Source organism: Oxyura jamaicensis, chromosome 9, assembly GCF_011077185.1.
Source record: "Oxyura jamaicensis isolate SHBP4307 breed ruddy duck chromosome 9, BPBGC_Ojam_1.0, whole genome shotgun sequence".
NCBI classification, from domain to species: domain Eukaryota; kingdom Metazoa; phylum Chordata; class Aves; order Anseriformes; family Anatidae; genus Oxyura; species Oxyura jamaicensis.
This window is the reverse complement of record NC_048901.1, coordinates 21,685,875-21,701,060: the sequence shown is the minus strand read 5'-3', so window position 1 is coordinate 21,701,060 and position 15,186 is coordinate 21,685,875. Positions and strand designations below refer to the sequence as shown.

Sequence of the window (15,186 nt, the reverse complement as noted above, 5' to 3'; positions counted from 1 at the left end):
TCCGTAAGGTAATACCAGAGTCTCGTAGCATAAAGCAGTAATTGATGTGACTGATCTGCGAGTGAACTCTGCAAGGTGTAAGATGAATAGCAATGAAACTGCAAAAGCTCCAGTAATGAGGCGGGCTGGATTTTCGTCTGTTTTTCTCGAGGTGCGCCGCTACAGATTGCGCTGGTTTATGGTAGGCTACATAGTAAAGGGTGTCTGAGCGTAAACTCAACATTTTAGTTTTAGGTTATTTCAAGCAGACTTCTGTTAAGTATTTTGACACAGGGGTTTTATCAGAAGTTGACATTCTCTTGTATATACACTGTGTGGGATATATATCATATATATACCATGTATATGTATTTTTTTTTCCAAAACCTTTGCTTCTAAACCAAACCCTGGTGTTATTTGTCAGACATCTTCACTTGAAGAGTGCCTTTCCTTGGCGGTAAGTGCCAAAACACCTCCCAGGTCGTGCCACAAGAGGTGCCTTCCACTGGTTCCTCTGTGGCGGCGTTTGGCACTAAGCAGGCAGTTCCTCCTTTTGGTCTGGTAATTAGGGCACCACGGAGAACCCTGCAGAACCCACCAAGTCACACAGGCTGTGCGAGATGGGACTTGCTCTTCTGGCTTTGTCAATCCTTATCAGAGAAGTTGTATGCGAAGACATGATGCGAAAGCAGAAAAATGAGAACGATTGGCAAATCGGTAGCGGTTGAACAGACTGAAGAAGGCCACCTCTGCATGCACGCCGTGTTTCCCCAAGTGATGGTTTGGGCAGAGCTTTGTCAACACAAGTAAAGCAGGTATATAATCCTTAATTCCATTTGTTTCTCCAGGCTTATCCCTGGCAGCACACGCACTGGGTCTGAATTTCTTTATTGCCAAAATTTCGGCTGGTTTCTGTGGCTGCAGATCCCTGACAGCACTGCCACCGGCTCCAGGGGGGGCGAGAAATCAGCACGTGGCAATCACGGGCAGGGGAAAGGAGCCACGGATGGGCTGTCACGGGTGGGATCCGAGGGGCGGCTGGAGTTAAAAGGGTCGTGAAGTTTATGCATTATTGACAGAATATCCATAAGGACTCCTTAGGAGCTATTATACAGTGATATGTGAAGGCCTTAGTTGGGGATGATTTAATTTATGAATCGTTGCTGTGATGGATCGCCTGTTATGTCAGACTGGCTGCTGCACTGACTCTGTGTTCTTAATTCATTATAAAAGGTTTTATGCAAAGTAATTGCTGTACAACAGCCACTCTTCAGAATGAAATAATGTACATGCTTTTTCCCCCCTCCTAACAGCGCAGGCTTTTGTTCGCATTATGAGCAATGTTCACTTTGTGAAGTATCATCTGGAAAAGCTTTGCTAGGAAGCAGCGCTGCTGAAGAACAGAGCTTCTGAAATGGCAAACATTTCTGAGGTCTAATCTTTTGGGTTTCAGGTTTCCTTGCGTTTAATGAAGTATCACGTTAATTCACACACAGGCCCTGTATTGAGATTCTTCATTCACAAATCCTCCAGAGGAATTTAGGGCTTGGTTCTAAAATGTCTGAAGTGGAATTTAAAAGTAATGGCTTTTTATTATTTTGAGAGTCTTCCTGTACAGTCTTCAGTGAGGCTCATAATCTTTCCTTTCCTTTCTCTCTGTACTGCAAAATAAAGGTACCAAAGCTTCCTCTTTAGAGAAAATGAAAAGGCACTTTTTTTTTTAAGCAATGCAAAATGATGGGACTGGGACGTGGAGAAGTTTGTCCTTGTGCAGTGCAGGGGCTGGCAGGAATCTCTGTCAGCCCCGGCGTAAGGAGCTGTGTTAATACGGTACACACTTCATTTGTTCTGCTCCTCAGGCGCTGAGTTGCTAGTCCTTGTTAAGAGAGAACATAAACACAGGAATCCACGGCACGGCTTCAGTAGTTATTTTAAAAAATCTTAATTCCTTCATTCTGCTTTCTTAATTCAAAGCAGGGCTGAAATTGCAATATATTCTTCTGGGAAACATAAAAATGGATTCCTCTGGGTTAAAAAATTCAAGTGTGGGTTTAAAAATAACTCAAGTGATCCTTTTTCTTTCCACTAATACGTCCTATTTTTAAAGCCGAGAGATAAAATCTTCAACTTTTTTTTTTTTTTTAATAAGTGGATGAATAACTTAAAAGTGCAATCCCAGAAATATTGTAAGAGGCTACGAGCTCCTCTGCCTGGGACAAGATTGATGATGTTAGCCTGACTGGCAAGTGTGCAGTTTACATGCTAATAGAAACTAGGCTGTCTTGCAGGGAGCAAATACATTGCAGAGTAAGTGTGGAATGTTTATTAGTCCCAGTAAAGTGCGGCAGAGACAGTACAAATGATGTAAGAGGAATGTTGTGCAGGAAGTCTAAGTCATTAGATCAGGCATATGTGTTTCTTGGCCCAAACCCCTTTGTTTTATAATCAATCCGTAAGGAATTAGCGCAGATCATCGCCGCCCCCCGCGCTGGATTCGGCAGAGGTACAGCAGCTCCATCACCGCCTCCCCATGGCTCCAGAAATCAAGGATGGGTAAGACCTCGTAGGAAAACTTGAAGGCGACCCATACTTGGTTTCAGGGGCTGTGTGGCCGTCGTCGACGTTGGTTTTCGCTTTCGTGTGTGCCCGCACGTGCTTTGTTTCCTTATCCAAAATGATTCGTGCATGGCCAAAAAACAATTTTGCTTTTACCCTGCTTGCAAAGAAGTTTATGACAATGACAATGAAAAATGGAGTGAATCACAGTAAGATACCCTGCTGCATTCAGAAACATCAAGCTCACTTCTTGCTGGTGATGGGGAAAGCAGGGAGGGTTTAAGCTCTCGCCCTCCTTGTTACTGCACGAGTCATAAATCTGAGGGCGATTTTATGGCTTAGCAATTAAAACAAAATGAAATTTATCCCCGCTGTAGACAGTAAATACTTTTATACAAAGCACCTCGGCTTTATTGACTGGAGCGTCTTTGTATACTGGGATATCTTTTTTCTTTCATGATTTGGTATAACCCATGACTTGTAGAAGGGTTGTGTTTTGATTTTAACATTACTCTAGGTTTTGAAATGGAAGGGAATCGCATTTTTGTGCTGCCTCTACTTTTTCTTAAAGAGCAGAAAATTCAAATTAGGTTTCCTTTTAGGAACTCTGGCTTTGTGCAAGTCCACTCGAATACAACAAGAAACACGTAATGACTGTAACTTCTTCTGTCTTCCAGTAGCAAAACATCTTCATTTTTTATGCTCACTGGACAAATCTTAGGAGTTCTCATTTGGCACAGCCAGGGATTTAAACAAATTCCTATTTACCACATTAGAATGGAATGCCCCGCCCCCTTCCCCCCCCCCCCTCCCCCCCCCCCTCCAATGATGTTCTTACTAACTGCAAGTAAACCCAGGGTAGAGCCTGGCAGGAGGCGACTGAGCCTGAGCTGCCTGCCCGGTGTTACAGAGGGGTTTCGGCTGGAGAGTGAACGGAGATTTCCCTGGGTTCTGGAGGAAAACAGCAAAAATCTGTGACTATTTTTCCTAGCGGTGAATCTGATGGTGTTTGCCTGCGCAGGTGTAGCTCTCCATTACTCTAATATGTCTTAGATTTGGTGCTCTTCGAAACACCTGGCAAATGTGGTGGGCTGAGCAATCAGCACTTAGCTACAGAAAATGCATTTGGAGGCTTGTCCTTTGGCTTTGGTTTGCCTCCGGGCACACGCGGAAGCATGTGGACAAGGCAGTATGAGCAAATACAGCAGCTTTGGTAGGACCAGTTGTTGACAATGCTCCGAATATCCCTCAAAAATCACTAGCAGTGTCTTTTTAAACTAAAATGCTTAGAAATAAGAAAAACCCTAAAATGGTGCTTTGATATAAATAGAAAATTCACGTATTGGAAGGCTCTGGCAAAAGAGTTTTTTTTTTTTTTTTTTTAAGACAAAATTCACATCCCTGTATGCCATTTATCTTTATCCCTCCTAATTTGCATACTGGCAATCAAAATAACCTACTCCCCCATTCTTTGAATAGGCTTTTCAAGCCTGTTTCTTTTTTTAATTGCTCTATTTCCTGCTGGCGTATAAGATAGGGTCTTTTTTTTTTTTCTTTCTTCATATTTGTGCTATAATAATTTTCAGATACATGTTCTTCTAGGAATATAAGGTTTTCAGTAGTATATTTTTAAAGCTGATTTACTGTTTTCCTTTTATTAGCTTAAGGGTTAGAAGCTTTGGGCAGATTTTAAAGTCTGTGTTTGATCTTTTTTTTCCTACGAAGATGACAGTTCATGGCAATCAGTGAGCTTTATCTCCCCGGGTTTCCTGCTAAATAAGTATCTCTTAATATGAAAGTGTATTTTTACATTTTAAACAGGGGCCGTTTCAGAAGTGGCTTTTAACTTCTTAAAACAATGGTAATGGTAAAAGATAATCCCCTAAAAACATTAAAAGACCTAAAGTTCATTCTCTACCTTCTGCGTTTTCTCCATGTAGGTTTTGCAGTTGATAAGAAGGATCCCAGCACGATATATGCTGTTTGTAACTCCAAAATTGCGTGCAGCCACGCTCAGCCATGAATGTGGGCGCTGGGCATGAAACTGCTTACTGTAATTCCGCAGGTGACTGCTTGAGTTGGGCCCATCAGAACAAAAATGTTCTTACTTACCGAGAGAATACACATCCTAGTCACTCTTCTTCGTATGTTGACATCTTCATCTGCTATTTAGAGAACGGGTCTTCTCTACAGTTTGTGCGGGCTGTGCCCGTTGGGTTTGGATGTGCCGTCACGTCCTACTCTACACAGCCCTGCTAAGCCCAGCGCCGTCCTGGCTCCTGCCCACCGACAGCCAAAGGGATGGCGGAGGGCTGCGCAGTCCCAAGCAGAACATCTGGATGTGCACTGCTTCAAGTTTGCAAGGAAGAACAATTCTCCTCTTGCTTAACAAAAATAATTTTATTCTAGTTCTATTACTTGCTTCAGGATACTAGTAGTCCTGATCCAAGCATCTCATCCTGCTTGCCCCTGGCTGTCTTCTCTTGGTCTTGGGCTGTACGTTGTGTGGGGAAGTAGCTGTGGTTGGAACATCACTGCTGCTTATGTACTGAGCTCCATTTCTTCCTTCTGCTAAACTTCTTTCGAGAAATACCCTTTATTTTTTATTTTTTTCTATATGCCCAGTCTACTCTGTGTCCATGTTTTTCTTGTTACTTGTTACCCAGGATAAAAATACTGAAGTAGCTGTTGATTGCAAGAAAATACATCAGAACTTTTGCATATAAATAAATTAATTTCATTAATAGCTATTGTTACCTGTGAAGCCCAAGGAACATGGGGAGGCTGCAGCACGTCTGAAGTGCTGGAGGTATTGCTGCCTTTTATCAGGTTTCTACTTTGGTGCAGAATTACTTGTAAGGGCCAATCCCAGTGAATCCGTATCCAGTGAAAAGGGGGAGAACCTCTGTGTTGCCTAAGTGGGAATCATTTAACCATGCAATTAGAACGTCCATCGGGAAGCACGTGAAGGAAGACACAAGAATCCTTGGGGGCACGCTGGTTGAATACCAATGCCTTAATTAAAATCCCTTTAAATATCTCAGTGCTCTGCAGTTGGGGCCACGTCTTCCATATCGCGGGGCCATCTTTTCTCATAAAGTATACATACAGCACGAGATGTTTATTTTGTACAGAGACACTTTATTTCAGGGGCACGTAAAAGCCTGGAAGGCTCCCGGGTTTATACAAACGTCGGGGGGCTGCGAAGATCCATATTGTCCGTACTGGGGAGATGTGCGGCCGCGAGCTCTGTTTGGGTTGTCCATCTGGGCTCCTCTCTTTGTTGAACCTATGAAATGCGCAATGTAAACACACAGCATAAAGAGCTGAAAGCAAATGTATTCTATAAACTTTGTTGCTTCAGGCTTCGGTTTTTGAAAGGCTCTGAAGTGCGAGTTCCCAGCCTGCCTACACTGGTGCTGAATCAGCAGCCGCTCCCCTTTCAACTCGCTGCTGTGATCCGTTCCACCAGGCTCAGGTTGGGTTGGCATCTTATCTGCTTGCTGTCTACTTTTGCTCCTGCTCTTTTCAGTTATTTTCTTCTCCGCTGGTTCCTATCTTATCTCTCAAAATTTCTATTTTGGGACCTCTAAGCCCCGTGAACCTAAAGAAAGAACAGACGCTAGTGCCTCGGACTCCGCATTTCCTCTGGCCGCTGTTACCAACAGGACCAGAAACCACGATTCAGCTCTCAGGTAGAGAAGTAAGTCCAGGAGACAAGTTTTGGGGGAAAAAATCATCAACTATCACAAGGCTCAAGCCAAATCTCAAGGCAGATTGCAGCGGGGAGGCACGGCTGCCCTGAGCCCACCCAGCGGTACCCATCCCTGCTGGGGTCACCCACATGCCCCAGCTGGGAAGGAGCAGAGTCAGAGACAGATTTTCACCTGCTAGTATCCTGTGCTTGGCTCAGAAGTGTCCCTTTAAGCAAGCCCTTCATGCTTATGTTGCTTTATAAAGTTTGTAAAGTTTTCCCATTCGATTTGCTGTTGCTAGGTGCTGGGTGTTGTATTTTTTTTTCTTTTTTTCCAGTGTGCTTGTTATGAAGGAGCCTTCAGCAGGCTACGAATATTTTATAAGGTTAGAAAATGGTGTTAAATGTTAATTAGCAGTTGCATAATCCCAGGTGGCATCCTCTAACACGCACTCGTCAGTTTTTAATGAGTGTCACTCGTGCACATCAAACTCAAAATTAGCTTTCTTTCCCGAGCACTCTGTTTGATTTTCACACTCACTTCCCCTCCCCTTCTCCTTTGATGTTCCTGACACAATATATCATGCTGGCATTTGCTTTGGTTTCATCTCCAATGCACATTGTCGTGTAGCTAGTTAATCTGCTACATGTACACATCCTCATATCCGCAGAAGCACATCTTGACTTTGTTTTGCTTCTTCAGCACAGCCTCTGGTAACGGGAATGAGGGAAATGGGAGGCAAAGGGGTTTTAGCTTTCAGCCGGAAAATTTAGAGAGCTGCTCTCCAAACCTAGCTGGAGGTGAGCCTCACTTACACCTCCTTCCATCCGAGGTGGGATTAATGGAGGTGGAAGGGTATTTAGCACCCATAAATACAAGCTTAGTCCCATATGGGAATGCCCTCTATGGGTTGTTGGGTTTTGTTTTTTTTTGGGGGGGGGAAGGTATTCCTGAATGGGAAGGTTGCCAAGCCCCGTGGTGTTTGCAGGTCTGCCCGGCCAGGTGGAGCGAGCTGATTGTCGTGGCTCCTGCGTCGAGTCTCTGGCTGCTCTCGGATGAGGCGGCTGGAACAGCGCTACCCGGACAGCTGGCAGCAGGGAAAGCGCCCGCATGTAGGAGGGATGCAAATAAAGGGGCAATCAGGCTGAGTAAGAACATTTCAACTCCTACGGAGCCTTGCTCTCGCCTTTCTCAGCTTGAGCAGCTCTGCAGACCCACATCTGTTAAGCGGCCCCTCGGTAAATCACGCAACAACTGAACAGAAGCTCAGATAACTGAATTCTCATTTTTGAGCATTTCCATTAGTTTCCTTGCTTGCTTGCACAGCTCCCCCTCCTTAGCCCCTCACTGCCTCTCCTCTACATGCACAGTTTCTCCCTTTGCCTCTGATTTTGATCATGGAAGTCATTTTACTTTGGTCTGCATTTTGCTTTGATTTTTATTTGTTAAGGGAAGAATCCTTCTAAGCAGCGGGATGATTTGGTTTTGTTAAATGGAGTTGTTAGCTCACTTGGCAGGAGACTCTGTACAGACTTTGCTTTGATTTCCCCTAAGAATACCATGTGTTTGAAAAATACTGGCTTCTTGACACCGTCGTGCCAATGACCTCTCTTTCCAATAGAACAAACTCGGCTTTAAATTATTTTTATTAATCAAGATTTTATCTCTTACCAGAGATTGACAGTTTTCCAAAATCTTTTTGACAGCTACTGTTACATGCAGGAGGTGAACCAGAATTAACGATTAAGAGGTCGGGGCCTGATTCCGGCTGTTATTTACCGAAATGTAACGTGGGGGAAGCTCGCTGATCCTCACGCAGTTACACCAGTGTAAATGAGATTACAATCCAGTCGTGTATCCAGGAAAATGAAAATGTCATGGCAATGACTTGTGTCCAGCTCCTGAAATAAACAGATCAAGCAGTAGTAATTACATTTTTCTTTCACCCTCTCCACACACAGACAATTTTCACCATCTTTTGATGATCCGTACTGAAAATACGATAATAAATACTTCCACACTCATTGCTGGTTTGCAAGAGTAATGAAGCCTCTTAATAAGAAGAAAGTAGCAGGATGATACACAGGTTGTTGAAATGCCACAAGGCCGCTATATTTTCTGAAAGTTTTCTGCTTAAAATGTCTGGGTTTTATTCAACTTGGAGCAAAGGGAAAAAATACAAAGACTTTCTTTGCCGGGGGCGCCCCCCCCCATCTCAGCAAGGTGCAGGTGCCCTGATCGTGGTCAGATCAGTGCAGGCCAAGGATGGAGTAGGGATAACATCCCACGGTGCAACGACTGCCAGCTCCCTCTGTTCTTCTCCAGTGCAATGTCGGTGTTCTCATTGCATGGGAGAACTTAAAAGACCGCTCCAATATTAATTAAACCCTTTTTGATCTTTGTAAGAAAACCAGTCCATTCTAATAGGAATCAAGCCCTTGCTGCTCCTGATCTTGCATCTCTTCTAGAGCCATCTGGAAACTCAAATGCAGTTGATGACTCCGAGAGAGAAACTATTATTTTTTTCCAGCCTGGACCAGAAGTTGAATGTTACAAATTTAATGAGCTAGCTTGCTATTGTGGGATTTGGCACCACATAGGAGTTTCTTAAAAGCTTTGAATAATAAGCAGTATCTATTAGGCGTGAGTTTAGGCTCATTTTGGTACTCCGTCAGTCTTCAGGTTTCATACTTTGTGTCTCCAGGTATTTGGACTGGTGTCCGCTGACACTTTGAAGAGATAGGCGCCGTTAAAGAGGCTGTATATTTCACACCATTTTTGTTGGTAGGTTATTAGGCAAAATATCAGCTTCCTCTGGAAGATCTCCAATCATTTCATGTGTGTTTGTGGCCCAGCACGTAGTGCCAGGCATTTGCCTCCTAAAAGCAGGCTTATTCCTCTGTGTCTGCTCAGCCATCTGCAGCCGCCTTAAAACGTCGCCTGAGCTCTGACTCAACCTGGGAGAAGAGAGCAGGAAGGTGTTTGCAGTGCATTGCTTCTTGTTCTGCTTCCTGACATATAATTATATATTTTCAAGTACTGATCCTATAATATGTGAAACCTATTCATTTGGAGGGCATGATTTTTTTTTTCCCCTTGCTTTTGAGTGATGGTTTCCTTCCTGTAGGATATTCTGCCTTCTGAGAGACAGAAAATTGGCTGGTTCTGCCAATATCTGGAGTTATAAACCATTGCTTGAACTTTATGACAGCATTAATCCCAGTGTATAGATTGTTACTACAGTTAAGGACCGTCTTATCAGCTCTAACAGCCCGTGGTATTGCTTCAAGCCATTAAGCAACAAATTGGCTGTAACAAATAATTTCCTCGCACTCCCCCCTTTGTAATGAGAGGTGTTGCTCTCTTCTGTTCCGTTGTCACCACCAGACAATGCCACCAGCTCCTCAAGCTGTGTAACCGCCCTGTTATTCCCTCTCTTGGGAATTTTCTTGGACGAGATGAGATCAACTGCAAAGTATTTTGAAGTGGTTTTGGAGCAGTAAAGTTCAGGAACCCTGTGAAATCTGTGCTTGGGTGTTTTTCTTGGTCCAAGGCAATTTCTAGGCCAGACAAATACAGACTACAGTCTGGTTTGGTCATCTATTTGCATGTCAAAATGAAGTTTTATATGCTCATAAACTAGTTTACAGAAAGTCCTGGCAGAAGAGGAATGACAGAAGATGGAATTGCTGATGAAATGTTTATATTTATTGAATAGAATTATTATTTAAAATTGAAGATGTGAAAACATCAGAATATGACCCTATTTTAAAAGGAAACTCTAGCAATGGGTTATGTCATCTTTTAACTTGCATTGTGTTCAAGCCTGATTTATTCAAGCTCCAAGTTGTGCAATGGGGAGAAGCAGCCCGTTGTCCTGAACGGCTTTGTTCTCTGTGCTTCCAGCTTCTTTCACCAAAGAGAGGAATAAGGGCTCTTGAAGGCTCTTTCATTGTAGTTTAAAGGAAACAGAAACGAAGGTAGGTAGATACAGGATGGACAGGACTTGCTTTGTGGCAGCAGCAATACTGCCACGTGTGTCCTACTAACAGGCACTGCACATGAACAACGTCCCTGCCCCTGTGCCTCTGTGTGGGCGCAGGTGGAACAAACACCCTCATCTGGAGCTGGTGGGCCTCATTCACCCCTCTTTTGTTTCACTGTGTTACCCCATCAGAATTAATTTTGTTTCTCTGGAAGTCAGCTGAGAGCTGGCCCCAAAGGTATCTCTGAAAACAGCCAAGCAGCTGGGAGCAATGAGCAATTGCGCTGTGGGTCAGCATCCCACCTGGAGCTGGGAGCTCACCGGTGGGTCCTGCTGTGAGATAAGCTAGGAGATGCTCGGTAGGTCCCCCTTCTTCCTTGACCACGTTATTCGAAGTACCACTTTGAAGTAAATGTTGGATTGCAGTCACTCCGAGTGACCTACTGCAGGCAGGCATTAGTGCCTCACAGGTACTGACTTGGGCAGGGTGATTTAAAAACCCATTCTCCTGCCCTTAGCCTTGAACAGCCCAAAAAGCCAACAGAAGTAGCTTTAGAGAAAGGTGTGCGTCTGCTCTGGTATGTTGATGGAGCCACGCTGACACCGCTGAGAAATCTGCCTCAGGTGAGAGGTTGGTGGCGTTTTGTCATCCCTGTTAGTGAGGGAATTGTTGGCTTAAATTCCAGTGAGCTTAGAAACTTGCAAATTTGTTGAAAGCTTTTGGTGATGCAGGGAACAAGGCTGTCATTTGGCTCTGCAAAACGTGAAACGGGGAGGTGAGAAGTAGGGGGGCTGATTTTCCTTTTAGTGTAATGTATATTGCAAATAAGGGCTGAAATCAGTGAGCTGCACAAGTGTAAAAATTGGAGAAAGCAAAAAGCAAACCTGTCCCATTAGCATTTAACTTGTAAACTCAATATATCTGATAAAGAAATCATTTAGAAATAATAAACATGCCATTTTTACAGTCACATTTCAGAGCAAAACCACACTTGAAGGGCTATAATTGTGACCTACATTTTGAATTATTTGATAAGGCTGACCCCCCATGATGATCTCGAATTAAAATCTTATAAATTACCACTTTCTGGCAAATAGGCTTGCTGTTATCATTTCACTTTGACATTTATTCTTTGCTGTGGGTCACTGCTTTATTACTGTAAGAGCTTTTGGCCAAGTGCTGTTCCCAAAGCATAGGAAAGACGTTAAAGGTTAATTTCTTGCAAACTGTGAGAAAATGTTACTTCTCATTCATTTAGACTTGCATTACTGAATTTGCATTCTTTTTATAGTGTGTGTATTAGTATGTAGCTAAAATCCCTCACAGCAAATCAACCAATAAATTGCACTGAATTGCAGTGTGGTAATGAATTGCTTGTCATTTGCTTTCCAACAACAATAACATATATTTTTTTTAATGCTCTTGGCCAGACAATTAACATATCCTCTTGTGGCGTAACTCTGAAGTCTTTGGAGTTCTGCCTGCGGAGCATTTGGCCCAAAAGTTGCACACGCCATAAAAGTTGTTTGTCGTGTCTTTATCTGCGTGTGTCTGGGGCTTGAGCCCTCTATAAAAAATTACGATGAGGAGAGCAAATGTTTGGATCTGCTGTGCGCCGAGTCTTCGAGTGGACAGGCAATTCCCCGGGAAACGCACAGCTATACCTCAAAGGCAAAGTGGTTTTTGGCTGGCCAACACAAGGCCGGCCAGGCTAATCCCCACCAGGAAGAGCCCTGTGAAGTGTTTATTCACCGCATAAACAAAATTCTTGGGGGATTTGACAAGGGAACTGCACGTGGTGGGTTTATTGGGATTTACCCGACCAGCCCCCCAGGTGGTGACGAGGCCAGAAGGAGGCGTGGGTGATGTGAATGGGTAATTGCCCACTGAAAATGTTGTACTTCATGTGAATTTTAAGGTAATAATGTCTACCTTCCCCATGGCAAATCCTGCAGAGGGAACTGTTAATTATCTCCAAACGCTTTTGGGATCCAGGAGAAGGAGGTGAACAAAAATGTCGTATCCACATGTTGTGTGTGCAAGGACTTCTGCCCTGGGGAATTGAGGTTGTCCTTTAAAAAAAAAAAACGGGAATAAAAAGAAAAAAGTGGGGTATAGCATGGGACTGATATCAGCAAAGGCACCCCCACACCTCGAGCCCTTTGGTATTGCTCAGAGGGGTTTGGCTCTGTAGAGGAGGAGGGAGAGAAGCACCGGCACAGCTCTATGCCAGACAGAAATGATTAAAAAATGAATCATGGCTTACAATGTGTGAGTTATCACTGGTGGTTCCCTGAAGAAATAGGTTAATAAAGTTGTGGCCTAATTAAATCATAGACCTTGTTTGTCTTCTTGCCCATTTGAGGCTGACATCTTCCAGATTTCCCCATGACACCGGCCCAGAGGCTCGCGTGCCTCGTGCGTGGCGGCGGGAGCAGGTGAGATGCTTTGCATGTGTGGTCACCAAAGCATTCCCCATTTCCACGGGGTGGGGACTTGTACCAATTGGTTTATTGTTTACTAGCAGGGGTTGCAGATAGATTATGCTCGGCGTCAGGAAACATCTGTGTGGTCTCTCCCGAGGCTTCTGGCATTACTCTACCGTCTAGCCTTCGTGCTCGCCAATTATTTTGGCCATCTCGCAGTCTCCCTCTACTGCCAAGTTTGGAGGCTCCTGCAAACAGGTAATTAAACGTGTAACCTGGGCGTGTGAAAAACCTCCGCATCGTAAGGGCTCTGCTTCGCTTCAAACTGCACGAGTCGTTCGTACAGCAAGAGGAAGATTAGCTGTGCTGTCAAGGATTATGCAAGGTTCGTTTCGGTGCCAGCTACCAGCTACTTGTGCTCGGGGGGCTCCTGGGGGAGGCAGCCAGGTGGCACTCGCCGCCCTGGCACTGGCGGATCGCTGCCACCCAGCCCGGGCCTGGCACTGGCAGAGGCTGGAGCTGGCTCCCGGGGACGTGCTGGCACAGTTCGGTGGCGGAAAGCAGAGTTCATTGCTCCTGGCACAGGACGAGGTTTTTCTTGTGAAAGAAGATTGGTAAAATACTATCGTGGTACGTTGCGAGGTGTCAGTGTACAACAGGGAATATGTATGGAGTGCCTCAGATGCACATCCTACTATTTATGGCTTTGTAAGGGTTAAGATATGAATCGGAGCATTTCATGTGTCCCAATTCACTATACGTTCACCGTAAAGTGAGTCTGACCTTTTGAGACTCTATTCTCTTCTTTAGTTTGTAAGCACATTCCCTTTATGCTTTTATCCCCATTTAGAATTTATTTTGAATTAAGCTCATTGATAGTTGTCAGTGAAGGATGTACTTGCTGCTGCCCATGTAAAAGGGTTTTTGAAACTCAAGCAATTCCCCGAGCCATGTTAATTCAGAAACATTACAGATTTTGGAGTTGGCTCGTATTTCATTTGCAGTAAAATCACAACTTTTATCTTTCTTCAGGGAAAGAACATATTTGCCAGTGACTGGACAAGAATAAGGATCTCACTGATCAATTTTGTAGTGCTAAGGCTATGGAATACAAGAATTAAAGCAGCTACTGATATGGTTATAATAGCTTTAACAGTAAACAGATGTGACATGCATTTCTCACTGAGCTGGGTTTTTTGTTTCTTACATCTAAAGAAATGCTAATGAGAACATTTTGGGGTAACTTCTCTGGCTTTTTACTGTTTTAATTGTATGAGTTGGAGGGCTTGGTTTGGATTTGGACCTGTAAACCATTTTTTTCATACAACTCCATTAGATAAGATGTGCTCCTGTAGGTATTTGTTAGGAGCTGCAAGGAGAAGAATGACAAAAAATGCTTTGGAGATGGCAATACATCAGCATGTGACCTTGGGCACTTCATGCTATTTCATCAAGGAAGGGGTTCTCTTAAACTTAAAATTTGGGTGATGTAAAGAACTTTAAAGATTTTGCCATTAAAGATCTCACTTTAGATACACATCATCTAGATTTCTCTTGACTTTTGGATGAGCTCGATATCATATATTCTTCCCCAATGCATTCCTGGTACAGACCCAGGGTCCTCATTTCTGCGCCAGCCTATTTGACAAAGGCATCAACTGCTGGCACCTTCTGGCTGAAGAAATCTGGCCTTTCATTGTTAGCCTATCTTTGTAAGCAAAGGATTTATTAATTGAGTAAGGAAATACATTTGGTGTTGGGTCATCCAAGCCTAGTGCTCCAATACAAGCAGTACAATGTGGAAAGGAAGTGTCTTGAGCCCAGAATATTATCACTTTATCAGTGCATTTTGAGTTGCTTGCGCCCTTACTCTAAATTTGGAATTTGCTGTGTTTAAGTGTTAATAGCAAATAATCCTTTTTTAAAAACTTGGTGGTAATTAAATCTCTGTTATTTAGCTATGTTATAAAACTTTATCTTCAAACTATTACTGGAAATAAAACCAATTCTAATTTGGTTTGCTAAACTGAGACACAATTGTCTTATGTCTTGAAGGGACATGGTTTCCTTATTGGCCTGGAGTCTTGAGCCCAGACTTGCCATAACAGAAATGCTGTTTGGGTTTCTTTTTAAAAAACAAATTATAAATAGAAATAAAACATTCAGTTGCTGTATTCGGTAAAAATAATTTATAAGGGATACAGATTGCAAACTAGTGATTTGAAATTTTTTCAGCATTATTCTCCAAATCTGTATTGCAAAGCAGCTGTACCTTCCCCTCCCTTGTACTGCATCACCACTCCAGTGAGGTCTCCCATCAGTCCTGCAGCACGGATTACAGCCCTGTCTCCAATATCCTGTAAGGAGAGGATGCCACACAAATACGGGGGAAGTGGCAGGACTTCCGTTTATTATTGTCTGATGAGAAGAAATAAAAGCGTTTCAGAAATGAAATACGGGCCTTTCCAAATCTTATGCCAGGAGAGAAGGTGAGTGTTTCTCCTCAGTGTAGAAGTAGGACTGGTAACAACTGTCGGGTGAGTG

At 43.5% G+C, this 15,186-nt stretch overlaps 1 protein-coding gene and 1 long non-coding RNA gene across 3 annotated transcripts in view; both read left to right on the top strand.

The window, feature by feature from the left end:
* Window positions 1-15,186, top strand: part of LOC118171476 (multiple epidermal growth factor-like domains protein 6) — a 187,508-nt gene that overhangs the window by 71,651 nt on the left and 100,671 nt on the right. The gene's annotated exons all lie outside the window — the stretch shown is intronic.
* LOC118171477 lies at window positions 10,213-14,708 on the top strand. Its single transcript, XR_004753231.1, has 3 exons — window positions 10,213-10,846; window positions 12,554-12,654; window positions 13,675-14,708. It is a non-coding gene; the product is annotated as an uncharacterized LOC118171477 (long non-coding RNA).